The sequence below is a fragment of the Coenobita brevimanus genome, chromosome 40 (assembly GCF_032717465.1).
Source record: "Coenobita brevimanus isolate Jiangsu-jjx chromosome 40, ASM3271746v2, whole genome shotgun sequence".
NCBI classification, from domain to species: Eukaryota; Metazoa; Arthropoda; class Malacostraca; order Decapoda; family Coenobitidae; genus Coenobita; species Coenobita brevimanus.
Window position 1 is genome coordinate 57,473,499 of NC_136993.1, and position 16,241 is coordinate 57,489,739.

Genomic DNA, 16,241 nt, shown 5'->3' on the forward strand with positions numbered 1-16,241 from the left:
AAAAAGGCAAAATATAAGAGGGAAGTGGAGAAGCGATTGGGTAAACATGGACTGGAGCAGATGGGGGACGTGAAAGGTGTGTGGAAGATATTTACAGAAAAAATCTGTCAGGCATGTGAGGTGGTGTGTGGGATGAAGATAAGACAAAACGGGGTGCAAGGAACAGCATGGTTGAATGAAGAGGTGAGAGTGGCTGTGACACAAAAGAAGAAAGCATATAGTGAGTGGATGAGAAACAGGGGTGTGGAAAAAGTTGAGACAAAAGAGAGAGTTATATGTACTGAGGAAGAGAGAGGTCAAAAGATTAGTAAGAGAGAGAGCAAGGAGAGAGTGGATGAGGACTTTGGAAGGATTTTGAGTGTAAAGTGGAGGGAATGTAAGAAAATGTTCTGGAAAGAGGTAAAGAGAGTTAGACTGGGTGCCGGAGAAGTTAGTTGGGGAGTGAAAGTTAAAAATGGTAGATTGCTAGTGGAGAAGAGAGAAAAAGTGAGCAGATGGAGAGAACACTTCAAGGAATTGTTGAACATAGAGAATCAAAGTAATACGGGTATAAGTGGCTGGGGAATGGCTGGGAGAAGGAGAGATGTGAGAAGAGAGGAAAAAATTAGTAGGATGGAAGTTGTGGAAGCAATGAAGAGTGTTAAAAAGGGGAAAGCCCCAGGAATTGATGGAGTGTGTGGTGAAATGCTGAATCATGGGGGATAGTGGTAGAATGGATGTGGAAGATGTGTAGATTGGCCTGGGAGGAAGGTAGAGTCCTGGAGGATTGGAAGTCAGGTATAATTATTCCCTCGTACAAAGGAAAAGGGGAAAAAGATGTATGTGGCAATCATATGGGCATTTGTCTTCTTAGTGTAATAGGAAAAGTATATGGTAGGATACTTATTGACAGTGTTAGGGGAATAACAGAGAAATTAGTTGGAGAAGAACAGGGAGGTTTTAGGAAGGGAAGAGATTGTGTAGATCAGGTATTCATTCTTAGTTCTTTAGTGGAAAAGTTTCTAGAGAAGGGAAAGAAGTTGTGTACGGCCTTCATGGATTTGGAGAAAGCATATGACAGGATGAACAGACAAAGAGTGTGGAAAGTATTAACCCAAAGCATCCCGACGACGTATGGATACGTTCCCACGTTTTGTCACAGTGACACCTGACGATATATCCATACGTATTGCAATTGCGAGGTCCATCATTTGCACATTTTTCAAGTTTCGAGGGTGATTTTTGGTCTGCATATGTGGGAGACCTTCCTCTACCCCTCGTCTGGTAGGGATACTGCCTGGCCAAACCTGACCCCCCTCCCTCGCCCTGCACTCCATTTTCTCGGCAACTCACCTGCTGGCAGTGACCTGACTAGTAAAGACATGTCATGCCACGGTTTCTCTAATGAAGAAAATCAAGGCAAAAAGTTATTCCCGAGGTGGAGGACAAAGGAAGAAAGAAGCCAGGGGAAGAAACAAGCAGAAGTGATCAGGAGGTAACATCGTAAAGGAAGGTGAGGTATGTTTATGTTGATGTGTTTGGTAAGTGAAACAGCGCTTATATCACCTATATTATTGTCTGAAAATCAATATACTCTTGTACTACATATAGGTTCGTAGCAAATAAATAAATATCTAACCTTTTATGAGTGGTTTGAAATAGTTACTCCTCCAATAGAAAACGTTCTCTCTGTTGCACAACCCACAGAGTATGGTACTATGTATTCAGAGGGACACCTGTATAATGCAATTATAAGCTCAGCTTAGCACTGTTATGGGCATTTTCCAATGTTTCTCATAAAAAGCAAAGGTTTTAGCCAAAAAAAAATATTTTTTTGAAAATCTGCCAGGATGGTGGTGGTGGTGGGGGGGTCAGTGGTGAAAATTCTGCCTGGATGTGGGGGGTAAGAATATATGGAGTAGATGGGAAGTTGCTGAATGCTGTGAAGAGTAATAATGAGGGGGCTAAGGCTGCACTGTGTGTGTGGATAGTGAACTGAGTTAATTTTTCTGTCTGAAGGTCGGATTGAAACAGGGATGTGTCGTGACTCCATGGTTGTTCAGTCTGTATATGGATGGAGTTATAAAAAAGATACAAGGTAGGGTAGTGGATGTTGAAGTGGCCCTAGTGAAAAGGGCAGTGCTTGGAAACTCCTTGTACTGTTGTTTGGAGATGATACTGTATTGTTAAGCGAAGACAAAGGGGAGCTCCAAGACTTGGTGGATGAGTTTGAGAGAGTGTGTAAGAGACGGAATCTAAGGATGAACGTAGGGAAGAGTAAAGTTATTGTCTTAGAGAGAAATGAAGCCAGTGAATGTAGAGTGATGGTAGATGAGGAGGGAATGGAAAATGTGAGTGCATTTAAGTACTTGGATAGTGTGATGAGTAAGGATGAAAGTTTAGAGGGTGAAGTGCTTGAAAGGGTACACTAGAAAGAAAGGTTGCTGGTTCCTTGAAAGCAATGATAAGAAACAGGGAAGTGAGCATAGATGTGAAAAAGTTACTACATGACAGTATTGTGACCTATCTATATCTATAAACCTAGGCTGCTTCCCCCAAGGAAAGAGAGGTAGCCGAGACAGGACGACACACTTCCAATTTACTCATCCACTCAAACACATTCATTCGCATCTTAGCCCCAAAGGGGACAAGGGACAGAGCCTAACCGCACCACACGCACGGGGGTCAGCTGTGCAGTGCAATCAGTGACATCTGCAGCAAAGCCCGACAGTAGAGCTGGTTTACCCCTGCCACATCAAAATAGACCCATCCCATTACCCGCACCTGACCTGATCAATTGATCAGACCAAATGCGGAAGAATATCCCCTCAGGGCTTCATGACCATTTATTCATTCACAATTTCTCTCCATTTATGTCTATCATGCACAGCCACTCTTCCTTGCTCAACAGACATACCTCTCGCATCAAACGCAAACTTCACACTGTCCATCCATTCTATTCGTGGTCTTCCTCTCAGCCTTACACCTCACACATCAGACCTAGTTATCTTTTTCACCAGTCACTCATTATCCATTCTCTCCCTATGCCCAAACCATCGCAACATCCTCTGCTCAACTCGATCAGCCATCTTCCAAACAATTCCAATTCTCCTTCGCACTTCATCATTTTTCACAAGATCCATATGCGTCACTCCACACATACTCCTCAGACTCCTCATCTCCATTACATTCGAACTTTTCCTCTCTGCTACACCCATATTCCATGTTTCAGCCCCGTATAACGCAGTCGGTACCACACCCTCATATAGCCTTCTCTTTACATCCATTCTAAGCAAACGACATCTAAACACTTTTTTCATTCCTCCCAGCACCTTTCCTACTTCATTCATTCAATACTTTAGTTCTGCATCTATTCTTCCATCCACAGCAACATGTGACCCTAAATACTTAAAACACTCTACCTTCTCGAGTAACTCACCATTCAAAACTATATTCGTCTTCCTACCAACTACTGACCTCGTACACTTCATCACTTTACTCTTATTCTCATTTACTTTCAATTTCCTCCTTTCACTCACCCTTCCAAACTCCTCTCCCAACTGTCTCAATCTCTCCTCTGAATGAGACACCAGTGCAGTATCATCTGCAAATAGCAACTGCTTCAGATTCCATTCTCTACCATCAACATTCACCAGAATCAAACCTCCAGAATCACCTCCCTTACACACCATCCATATAAATATTAAACAACCAAGACAACTTCACACATCCCTGCCGCAGCCCCATTCTCACAGGAAACCAATCACTCACAGTATTTCCCGCTCTTACACACGCTGTACTATTTATATAAAAACATTTCACCCCTTTTAGAAACTTACCATCAAGTCCATACAATCTTAAAACAGTCCACAAAGCCTCCCTATCAGTTCTACCATATGCGTTCTCTAAATCCATGAGCGCCCAAAACACATCCTTGCCTTTCGCTAAATACTTTTCACACACTTGTCTCACAGCAAACACCTGATCCACACATCCCAACGCTCTCCTAAAGCCACACTGTTCATCACCAATCGCTTTCTCTGTACCCTCTCTAACTCTCTTAATTAACACTCTACCATACACCTTACCTACAACACTCAACAGACTTATACCCCTAAAGCTAGTACATTCATACTTATCACCTTTGCCTTTAAACAACGGGACTACACAGGCACTTGCACAGTCAATTGGCACCATACCTTTCACAAAGCACACATTCAACAGTCTTACTAACCAGCCAACAATAGTCACTCCACCACCATTCAGGCATTCCGCAGCACACCCATCCATACCTGCAGCTTTCCTTGTTTTCATCTCCTTTACTGCCTCCTGCACTTCCTCCTTCGTGATCAAAGAATCATTCAACTCTCCCAGCACATTTATTCCTTGCACCTTTCCATCCGTCACAATCTCAACCTCCCTTTCCTCCTCTACATTTAACAATCTTTCAAAATACTCTGCCCATCTCTTCCTTACTGCATCCACCTCATTTGACATCCTTCCATCCTTTGCTTTTACTCCCTCTTCCTTCCCAGACTCTCCCTTTTCTCCCCCTTTTTACCTCATTCCAAAACATTTTCTTATTCTGTTGAAAATTCTGTCAGCCGCCTACCCCACCTCTCATCTGCTGCCACTTTAGCATCACGCACAGCCCTTCTCACCCTATTCCTCTTTTCCTTATAACTCTCATATGACACCTCATCCTACCTCTGCAGCCACACTTCATATGCACATCTCTTCTCAGTCACAGCCATACTTACTTCCTCGCACCACCATTCACTTCCTTTTCTTACACCACCACCCACTCATCTCACACCACACACCTCTTCCGTATGCCCCACCACAGCACTCTTAACCTGCCGTGTGCCAGCTATCTTTAGCCCTGTGGGTCAACCCAGTGCCGGTCATTTTTCGACCTTTTTCTTTGGCTAAAATGATAGATTTTGATGTGGAAACAACGAATTTCACCATTAAAATGCTCACTGAGGCTCGGAAATCAGTTTTATTGAGTCCTGCATACTCGTGTACAGGTATAGCCGCTCTCTCACACTCACCACGTACGTGAGAGGAAGCTGTTTTCTGTGTAAGGTATACTCAGGTATTTATGCTGGGAAGGTATAGCAGTGTTCAATACACTTCTCTGAATACTTGTTACTTCAGCATCTATCACAATTTGCGTGTCTTTCTCACTGCATTATCTTACACTTACTTGAAGATAGGTACAACCTGACTTCATTACGTACAGTCCTGGCACTTACAAGAAGGTATTTACAACTTGATAGTCTTACACTTACATGAAAATAGTTACAACTTTCGCTTACATAAAAATATTTACAAAATGCCTTCACTATGTGCTGCACTGGGTGAGGCACACAGACAGAGTGAGGCAGAACGAGCGTGAGTGGGGGAGCGAGTGAGTGTATGGCCTTGACAGCCTGGGGGATGGTAGAGGAACAGTTACCTTACATGCCTGCTAGTTTTTACCCGCAAATCTTGAAAAATGCGGTCATAGTGAAGTTTTTTTATTTTAAACCATTTTAAAACTACACTGGCACTGGCCGCGGAATTATGTCAGACTGTTTTAAAACGGCACTGGCACGCGGTGGGTTAAACAACTGCCATTCCTCCTCCACACTGCCATTTTCCTGATCTTTCACTGTGTTCCACTCATCTTTCAATGTCTCCTGATACGCTATCATTTTCTCTCTTTTATCCAACTCACTCAATTTCAAAACCTCCCTGCCACACCTAACTCTCCTAGCTCTCACCCATCTCTTACCTACTCTTAACTTTCCCTCCACCAGGTAGTAGTCACATACCTCCACCCTCCCCTCTCAGAACTCTCACATCCAACAATCTTCCTATTACATTCCTGGACATAACCACATAGTCCATCAATGCTCTGTCAACAACCCTTCCACCCTCCTGTCTCACCCATGTATACTTATCTTTCTTCTCAGGCAGGGTATTTCCAATCACCATCTCTCGCTCAACACACATCCCTGTCATTCATTCCCCATTTTCATTTCTTCCAGGCACAACATGCATACCAACTACACCTTCAACTGCTACATTTCCCACTCTAGCATTCAGATCTCCCATCATTACCACATTCATATTCGCTCCAAAACTCTGCAGACACTCATCAACATCATTCCAGAAAGACTCCCTCTCTTCTTCATCCTTTTCACTACCAGGCCCATATACACCCACAAATGCCCACAACTCACATTAAAATTTCGCTTTCACCCACATCAGTCTCAATGACACCTCCTTCCATTCAGTCACGCACTGATGTATTTCCGGACTCACTAACAAGGCCACACTTTCTCTTGCCCTTCCTCTATCAACACTTGACAATCTTCCATTAACACTTCCAAACATAAACTCACCCTTCCCTTTCATCTTCGTTTCACTCAAAGCTAACACATCCAACTTTCTTCTTACAAACATTCTCCCAATCTCCTCCCTTTTAGCCTCAATCGTACTACATCCACTCACATTCATAGACCCAATCTTCAGGGTATGGGGATAACTTAATCCCCCATTCTTTTCTCTGACCTGTTACTTCTTAGGAACTAAAAAACAGAGGGGAGGGGGTCCCTAGTTCCCTCACCCCCCCCCCTTTAGTCGCCTTTTACGACACGCAGGGAATACGGTGGCAGTATTCTTCCTAACACAACCTGGCCGCAGAGTAGTAGTACCACCCGATCGTGTGGCCAGATTGTGTCCCACCCCCGGCACAGGGGGGTATTTTGATACCAGCTCTAATGTATGGAAGAGAAGCTTGGACCTTGTTGGTGGGACAGAAGTCAAGAGTGAGAGCAGTGGATATAAGGAGTCACATGGAGGTTGTGGTGTGGATGTGGATGTGATAGGAAGCGTTAGGAGAAACACACTGAGGTGGTTTGGCTATGTGGAGTGGATGGAGAGTGAGAGACTGACGAGGAGAGTGTATGTGAGTGAGGTGGAAGGGGGGAGCGGGAGGGGGAGGCCAAGGATGAGACGGAGGGATGGAGTGGAGAGGTATATGAGAGAGGGGGGTGCGAGCTGGGAGCAGGGCAGTGAAATGGTAGGGGTCAGGGCGATGTGGAGGCGATTTGTTTGTGGCCACCCTTTACGGGCTTAAGGCATCTGGCAATAGATATATAAAATGAAGATGTGAGTGTAACAAACAAGAAATATTGGTCTGATGCTAGGTTAGCTTTCTTAGTTATGCATTGTCATCGCCTGCATTTAGAAGGCTAGCGATAATGTTTTTGCTTACCTCTGAGTGTGTGTGTGTGTGTGTGTGTGTGTGTGTGTTCCCATTATATCGCATGAACGGCTTGCGCTATCAACATGAAACCCTCAGGGTATCAAAATATGGCCAAAATCTTCGACGAGTTCGAAAAATCGGCACTCGGGGTAAAGTACAATGTTACCAAAATGGCTGCCAAAGGTCAACTAATTTTTTTTTACTGCCTTTAGCATTATTATATCTCATGAACAGCTAGAGCTATCAAAATGAAACCTTCAGGGTATCAAGATATGGCCCAAATCTTGGATGAGTTCGAAAACGGGCACTTGCGGTGAAGGTCAAGGTCACGAAAATGGCTGCCAAAGATCACTAGTTTTTTATCCCCCGCCTTTTGCACCATTATACCTCAAGAACTGCTTGAGCTATTAACATGAAACCTTCAGGGTATCAAGATGTGGCCCAAATCTTGGGCTTGGCCAACAGCACGTTTTGGTCGGCGATTAGCATTCAGCTCCCGAATGCTTTTCTTTTATTTGCATAGTATTGCCTTTTTAATAATGTATTTTAACCTCATTAATCTGATGTATATTTACATTCTTACTGCCACCAGGCGAATTTATTCTAGTCTGGCCTACTGGATTGCAGTGAAAAACAGTAGATCAAATATTAGTTCACTGTCGAACCTTTCACCAGATTTGGATAAAACTTGATAAAACTAGACTAATTTTTTACACACACACACACACACACACACACACACACACACACACACACACACACACACACACACACACACACATACACACACACACACACACGCAAGCACACGCGTGCGCGCGCGTCGAGTAATGAAACACCTGCTTTCAGTTAGGACAGTGGTTCTCAACTGGTTTCAGGCTATGGACCACCAGCCTAGTTAAAAAAGATATCGTGGACCATTTCATTTTTGAGTAATGATAAGTAAAGCATAGGCAACAAACATTTTGGGTAGAATTATATTTCTTACAAACAGAATTTCGAGAAATGATATGAAATAGTAGACAGTTGACATTTTGGTCTGAAATATATTTCTTCCAAACATAATTTCGAGGAAATACATGAATATTTCTCTAACATTTTGCTGTGAAGTTTATTTCTAACAAACAGAATTTTGAAATTATGTAGGAGTATACAACTAACATTTATCTTTGCAACCAGACTTTTGGATTCTCTTCTCACTGACAAACTTTTTAATGTTAGGAGTGGTACTTGATAATGCACAATGAATGTCGCTCTCCACTGCAAGCCGATTCGTCTGTTTGGACTTAATGTGCAACAAACATGGAAATCTGCTCTCACACATGGAAGTTGATGCAAACGGCAGAAGACATCCGCCTGCATGTGTTGACAGATTTGGGTGAGTACCAATCATACTGGAATAATCAATAGGAATAGTACAATAAAATGAATGGCCAATTATGTATTTTGATAAAATTTTTCGTACCGAAATTTTATGAAATTTAAAAATATATGCACCAATCTCCAGTTTATTACCAAATATAGTGAACGTCCTGTGGACCACCAGTTGAGAACCACTGTCTTAGGAAGTGAGGATGTAGCAAATAATAAAATTAGATAAATAATAATTACAGTAATAATGAGAAGTATGTTAGCGTTGCTGGCATATGGCGAAAATAACATTTTTGCATGGTAATTTAAAGCATTTTCATTTGCTCTTGTCTATTTTTATAATAACTAGGAATATAAACACACATGACGCAGGGGTTTGTCATCCTTTGTGCAACTACGGTCAAAGCTGGTTAGAAAATTACCTCACTTTGTCACATTGTTGAAGTACAAATATCCTTAGACCTTACCTCGGCGAAAAACGGTGATATGACAGTCGGCAAGCTGATATTATCATATAACAACGTATGTTAGATGTGTCTGATGATTTTTCTTCCCTCCCCCCAGGGTTTTTCTTTTCTTTATTTCTTTTTCCAGTTTTATTTTCTGTCGTTGGCACTGCTCACTTACCTTTCCTAGTGGGAGAAGGTTATGTAGGAGGTACTGTACAGCCATGAACCCGAATGAATCAGTCTCATAAATAAAGTTCTTTATGTTTTTATCTTTCCAGATGTACTCCATATCCTTTTGGATAATCCAATAGTCACTTCTCGGACCTTGCTTATTTTTGCTGGCACTGTTAAGGTGACTCTTCCCAGGCTCTTGACGCTCGTTCCTCTTAATAGCCGCTCTCGCGAAGCAGTTTTTGTCACTGTGTCTGTGCATGTGTGTGTGTGTGTGTGTGTGTGTGTGTGTGTGTGTGTGTGTGTGTGTGTGTGTGTGTGTGTGTGTCAGTGTCTGGACAAAGTCTACGACAGGTATTTATTCATTTTTTCAAGCTCGGTGGAGGGATTGAGAGTCAGACATCGAGCGTACCTATTGCTACTGATAACAAGAGGTCAGAGGTGTAGGTCACAGTGCTTGGTCAAAACCTGACCTTGCAAAGTAAACTGAAAGTGGATATCAGATGTAAACCAAACTTGATGCTGAGGTTGTCGGTGAGGCAGAATTTGAGTCAATTTTCAGAACATTGTCAGGGATCAAGGGTCAGAAGGTAAGGTCAAATTTCTACCCGTGTGTGCGCGGCTGTGTGAACAAAATAAGTTTTAATTTGATCTGAGTGAAACTTGGAATGGCTGAGGGTCAGCCAGTGAGTTGGCGTAAATTGTGAGAATAGTTCAAAGGTCAAGGCCACATGGCAAGATTAACTTAATTTTTACTATTTGGACCATACATTGTGATGTGGTTCACGGTGATGTGATATATAAATTCAACTGAAGGTCGCAAAAATTATCAAATACCAAGGTAAAATGGCAAGGTTAGCTTAAACAGATTTGATGCAATTAACGTCAAACTTTGTCCAGAATTCAGGGTAAAGCAGGGAACTGATTCTGAGAACATTCTGTCAAAGGTCAAGGTAGCAGGACAAATTCAAATGCTCGAGGGTATAACTCTTATCCAGTTTTATTTTATATGGACCAGACTTGGCAGAAGGACTGAGATTCAGACAAGGATAAAGATTTGATTTTGAAAATAGGTCAAAAATTAAAGTCACCGGACAAGGTGAAGTGAAACAGTTGTTATCCACTTGGGACCAACCTTGGCGAAAGTGCTAATGACCAGAGAGGAATGAAGTCGATACTGAAAGCAACTGTTGGAAGTAAAAGTCATAGGGTATAGTTAGATAATCGGTCCTTGACGTATTACTGATCATGGGTGTTGCAGTCTATTATTAGATGTCCCTGCCCCGGAGGGGCTTGGGAACGAGTATTGTTTTCACTCTGTTTATTTATTTGTTTGTTTATCTGTCTATTAACAATTTTATGCGAAATCTACTGGCGTGACTTGGACTAAAATTACAGGGATGATGGGCTACGACCTTCCCATCACCTGATTAAATTTTAGGCCAAATTGGACCAAGGCCCAGGCTGTTGGCCCAAAAACTGAAAAAAAAAGAAACAACGGGGCCGGGTAAAAATCGTTCCTTTCACCATAACTCTTTTCAAATTCGTTATATCGACATGAAACCAAAACCTAAAACTGCATGTTTCAAATCTGCATCCTATAATATGCCTCATTACATTAGGGGGGTCACCCCTCCCCCCGTTAGCGGTAGGGGGGTCAATGTCAGGTGGGTCGAGCCTAAAATTTCAAATGGGCATAAACGCCTCAATTTTCACCCGATTTACTTCAAATTTGATATGTGACATCTTTGACTAGATATCCTGTCGTGTTTATATGTCAGCACTAAAATGACTGTCGGGGGCAGGTTTCCTGTGCCTTGGCATCTCTTCTTGTTTTATATTTTTTTAAAACCTTGTATGTGAAAAAAAAAAATACTGTGTTTTAATGACAAAAACATGGAGCACTTTGAGAATGCAACACCTGTCCCTACCAATTGATCTAAAAGCCCTAATTTTTTACTTTGCCCCTGATCTCTAACAAGACTTGTCGATCCTTAACCCTTCCAATTTTACTTAAAAAAAAAAAATAAATAAAACTGGGTTGAGCGTGTCCTATTACATTAGTTTCAGAGGATTCCCTGTTACTTTGACCAAATCTTCTCAAAACAGAATCCCATGACACTTACCTTCCATGAAGTCTACTACTAGTTACTGTCAGCCAGATAAAAACCGTTTAGGTTATCCTTGTCATGTGTCCTTGGCCTTTGACCGTTTGCTCTCACAAACACTGTCACATCCTTAACTCATCATCAAACCTCCATGTTTGATCTATATAAGGATTTAAAAAATGATTTAGTTATTTCACACACACACACACACACACACACACACACACACACACACACACACACACACACATTAAAAATGATTTAGTTACATCACACACACACACACACACACACGCACATTAAACTTGTACGTTTCCATTCATTCTTGAAATTTGTTCATAAAACCGATATTTTTTACTTTAGCAATGATATCAACTCTTCCACTTTTGCTCTAAATCAGATAAAAATTATTCAAGTTGACCTTGTTACATCAATGCTTCACCTTGCATTGTAATCTTGACCTTTGACTTATGTTCTCAAAAACATAAGGTTTACCCTTTGGATATCGATCTATCACCCCACAAAAGTTGGTTAAAGTTGGATAAAAAAAAATAATTTCTTCACACACACACACACACACACACACACACACACACGGTCCAGCAGAACACAATAATTGTTCTTGCTTCGAGAGAGCGGGTGTTACAAACCCAGGGTGAACTTTTGTTATTTACCGTACTACCCGACAGAGTCGTTAGTGATTATGACATTCCTGAATCCCATCCTCTCCAGAGCTACACCTAACAACTGGTAACAATTAAACACAAAGATCTGATTTTATGTATAGTTATTGCATGTTTCTCTTGATTTGTCACAAATATCTCTTCATAATAAGAATAGTTAATAAAAGGCTTGGTACACTTCTTGAAGAATAATCAACGACTCACATCCCCCAGGCGTGTTGCATCATAAAACCATTTTTTGCTGTATTGCTTGTGTATTATTAATTCAGCGAAAAATAAAAGGCTTGGTACACTTGTCTCACCAGATACTGTTTTCACCGTCTCCATGTTCAGCATGGTATTCTGCTTTTGACACAGTTTGTACGTAAGCCTGGCCTCTCTTTCTCCTCTTAATTACAGTATATGTTAGGAATAAATACCTCCAGTTACCTTTGACTCTGACATTTCACAAGTTGTTCTAATAGCTCGTGGCTCGTAATCGAAAACTTTGCTTCTCTTGACATTTCCACTGTTATTGACAATCTCAGCGACTCTGACATTTATCAGGCAGTGACATTCCACCACGCACACTTACCTATACGGTGAGTCTACATCATACCCATGGTTGCCGCGAACACTCTGTTGATATAATCAGTCATTTCATGAGGAATGACCATAGCTACTGTTCGTTTGGAGGGTCATGGTTATAGAATGCATTCATTGGCTCTTCCAGACATTTAATGGCTCTCCTCGGATTTGAGTTTCAAGACATCAGTAGCCCAGTATGATACTTATGCAATTATTTGCTATCAGCACCTGTAGGTTTATCTTTACATATTCAGTCATGAAGTTTCCTTTCTTCCTTGTGCGCCCAGACCTTTATAATGTAAAATTGTCTTGTTTTCGTCAGATTTGTAGGCTTTACTGATACCAGCTAACCGTACCTCGATTACTTTGTTCTGCTTAACATACTCCAAGTTTTACTGAGTTTTCCTCCTGTTTCTTCACCTCGTCCTGATTCTGATGTTGCTTTTCATTCCCTCACACTATCTTTTCCCTATCGGTATTCCCAGATAACTCTCTATCCTATTTTCTTGTACTTCTTATAAATCAATGAGTGGATTCACTAGTCAGTCAGGCTCTTGGACAAAGTCTGTTTCACTTTGTATCATTTTAGTCAGCTGTACATGCATATGTTATGGACTGTTATACAGTGTTCAAGGGAATGGTCGGTACTTAATTGTTTTATGACCGTGGTGCAGTCTGTATGAATTAAAGAAGTCTTCTTGAAATATGTGCAGCATGTGATGTGGTGTGTGGAAGGAAGAGAAGACGGAGGGGGGTGCAAGGAACAGCGTGGTGGACTGAAGAGGTGAAACAGGCTGTGGCACAAAAGAAGAAACCATACAATGAATGGATGAGAAATAGGGGCGTGGAAGAAGTTGAGAGGCGGAAGAGAGAGTTATATGTAGAAAGAAAGAGAGAGGTGAAAAGATTAGTAAGAGAGAGTAAGAAGAGAGTGGATGAGGAATTTGGAAGGAGTTTGAGTGTAAAGTGGAGGGACTGTAAGAAAATGTTCTGGAGGGAGGTGAAAAGAGTAAGACAGGGTGGAAGTGAAGTTAGAAGGGGAGTGAAAGATAAAAATGGTAGATTACTAGTGGAGAAGGGAGAAAGAGTGAGCAGATGGAGAGAACACCTTCAGGAATTGTTGAACGTAGAGGATGGAAGTAATGCGAGTATAAGTGGCTGGGGAATGACTGGGAGAAGGAGGGAGGTGAGAAGACAGGAAGAAATCAGTAGGATAGAAGTTGTGGAAGCAATGAAGAAAGTTAAATCGGGGAAAGCCCCAGGAATTGATGGAGTGTGTGGTGAAATGCTGAAGCATGGGGGAGAGATAGTAGTAGAATGGATGTGGAAGATGTGCAGTTTGGCCTGGGAGGATGGTAGAGTCCTGGAGGAATGGAAGTCAGGTATAATTATTCCCTTGTACAAAGGAAAAGGGGAAAAAGAAGTGTGTGGTAATCATAGGGGCATTTGTCTTCTTAGTATAATAGGAAAAGTGTATGGTAGGATACTTATTGACAGAGTTAGAGAAAGAACAGAGAAATTAATTGGAGAAGAACAGGGAGGCTTTAGGAAGGGAAGAGGTTGTGTAGATCAGATATTCATTCTTAGATCTTTAGTGGAAAAGTTTCTAGAGAAGGGAAAGAAGTTGTATGCGGCTTTCATGGATTTGGAGAAAGCATATGACAGGTTGGATAGACAAGGATTGTGGAAAGTGTTAAGAATATATGGAGTAGATGGGAAGTTGTTGAATGCTGTGAAGAGTATGTACGATGGTGCGAAGGCTGCAGTGCGTGTGGATGGTGAACTAAGTGAATTTTTCTCTTTGAAAGTTGGTTTGAAACAGGGATGTGTCATGTCTCCATGGTTGTTCAATTTGTACATGGATGGGGTAATAAAAGAGGTACAAGGTAGGGTAGTGGATGTTAGAGTGGCCCTAGTGAGAGAGGATAGTGTTTGGAAACTCCCTGTACTGTTGTTTGCAGATGATACTGTGTTGTTGAGTGAAGCCGAGGGAGAGCTGCAAGGCTTGGTGGATGAGTTTGAGAGAGTGTGTAAGAAAAAGAATCTAAAGGTGAATGTAGGGAAGAGTAAAGTGATGGTCTTTGAGAGAGGTGAAGTTAGTGAATGTACAGCGAGGTTGGATGGTGAGGAATTGGAAAATGTGAGTACGTTTAAGTACTTGGGTAGTGTGATGAGTAAGGATGGAGGTTTGGAGGGTGAAGTGCTTGAAAGGGTACAGCAGGGAAGAAAGGTTGCTGGTTCTTTGAAAGCAGTGATAAGAAACAGGGAAGTGAGCATGGAAGTGAAAAAGTTACTACATGACAGTATTGTGATACCAACTCTAACGTACGGAAGTGAAGCTTGGACATTGTTGGAAGGACACAAGTCAAGAGTGAGAGCAGTGGAAATGAGTTATTTAAGAGGAGCCTGTGGAGTCACGTGGAGAGACAGGCTGACGAATGAGGATATAAAGGAGCGTTGTGGTGTTGATGTGGATGTGATAGGAAGTGTTACGAGGAACACACTGAGGTGGTTTGGCCATGTGGAGAGGATGGAGGGTGAAAGACTGACGAAGAGAGTGTATGTGAGTGAGGTGGAGGGGGGAAGAGGGAGGGGGAGGCCGAGGATGAGATGGAGGGATGGGGTGGAGAGGTATATGAGAGAGGGGGGTGTGAGTTGGGAGCAGGGCAGTGAAATGGCGAGGGACAGGGCGACTTGGAGGCGATTTGTTTGTGGCCACCCCAAACGGGATTGAGGCGTCTGGCAATAGATAGATAGATAGACAGATTCTTGATGGAGTATTTAAATAACCTTACCACCCTCAACCGAATGACTTCATATCTATATAACTGCTACTATCTAATAAATCTATACTAGTCTAGTGAGACTTATCGTGCTGGAGGGTCTAGATACAGCCTAATTAATTTTTGCTACTGGTGCCTTCTCACTGACTTTCACTATGTACTGTATACATTTTCTTGCAGTAAAATAATTTTCTGTGAAGAGTAAAATAATTTTCTGTGACAAGTGAAGCCGAATCCTTGTTTGTGTCGCAGTGATGTTAGTATTTCCATTTTAGACGATTTTATTGCGTAACGGAGATGAAATTAAACACATATTGCACAGATGATTGTTTTAATAATTCTTAAAGCACGTAGTTACTGTAATGTACAAGAAAAAAGATTATTCACTTTATTATCTAACTTTAGTAAGACCTTAATTTTCCCATATAAAGTATTCCTGTTAGAATACAATAAGTTCCCCTGCTAGCTTAGAGTGGGACACGAGTGGTAGGCTAAATATCCTCCAGGGCGGGTTTTGCACACATAAATTTAATATTGCTTTGGAAAGCCAATTTACGATAGAAGATTCTTTTGAGTTATTTAAGCTAATCAGCACAAGGACGTCTTTAGTATTATATTCATCCTATCTACAAATATTTGTATTCTGCTCTGGGGCGATTATTCGAACCGTATGGGTTATGTGTAAGTTTCAGTGTCACGGGGTTTTTTATAATATCGCTGTAATTTTGGAATATAAATGGTTAAATATTATTTAAATTGATATTTATATTCAATAATATTGAAGCGCAGAGACAATGATTGTCTTGCTACATCAAGCAACGATTACTTTACGCTGGCTTGTGCACGATTCTCTAAGAACGAGAATTTATAAA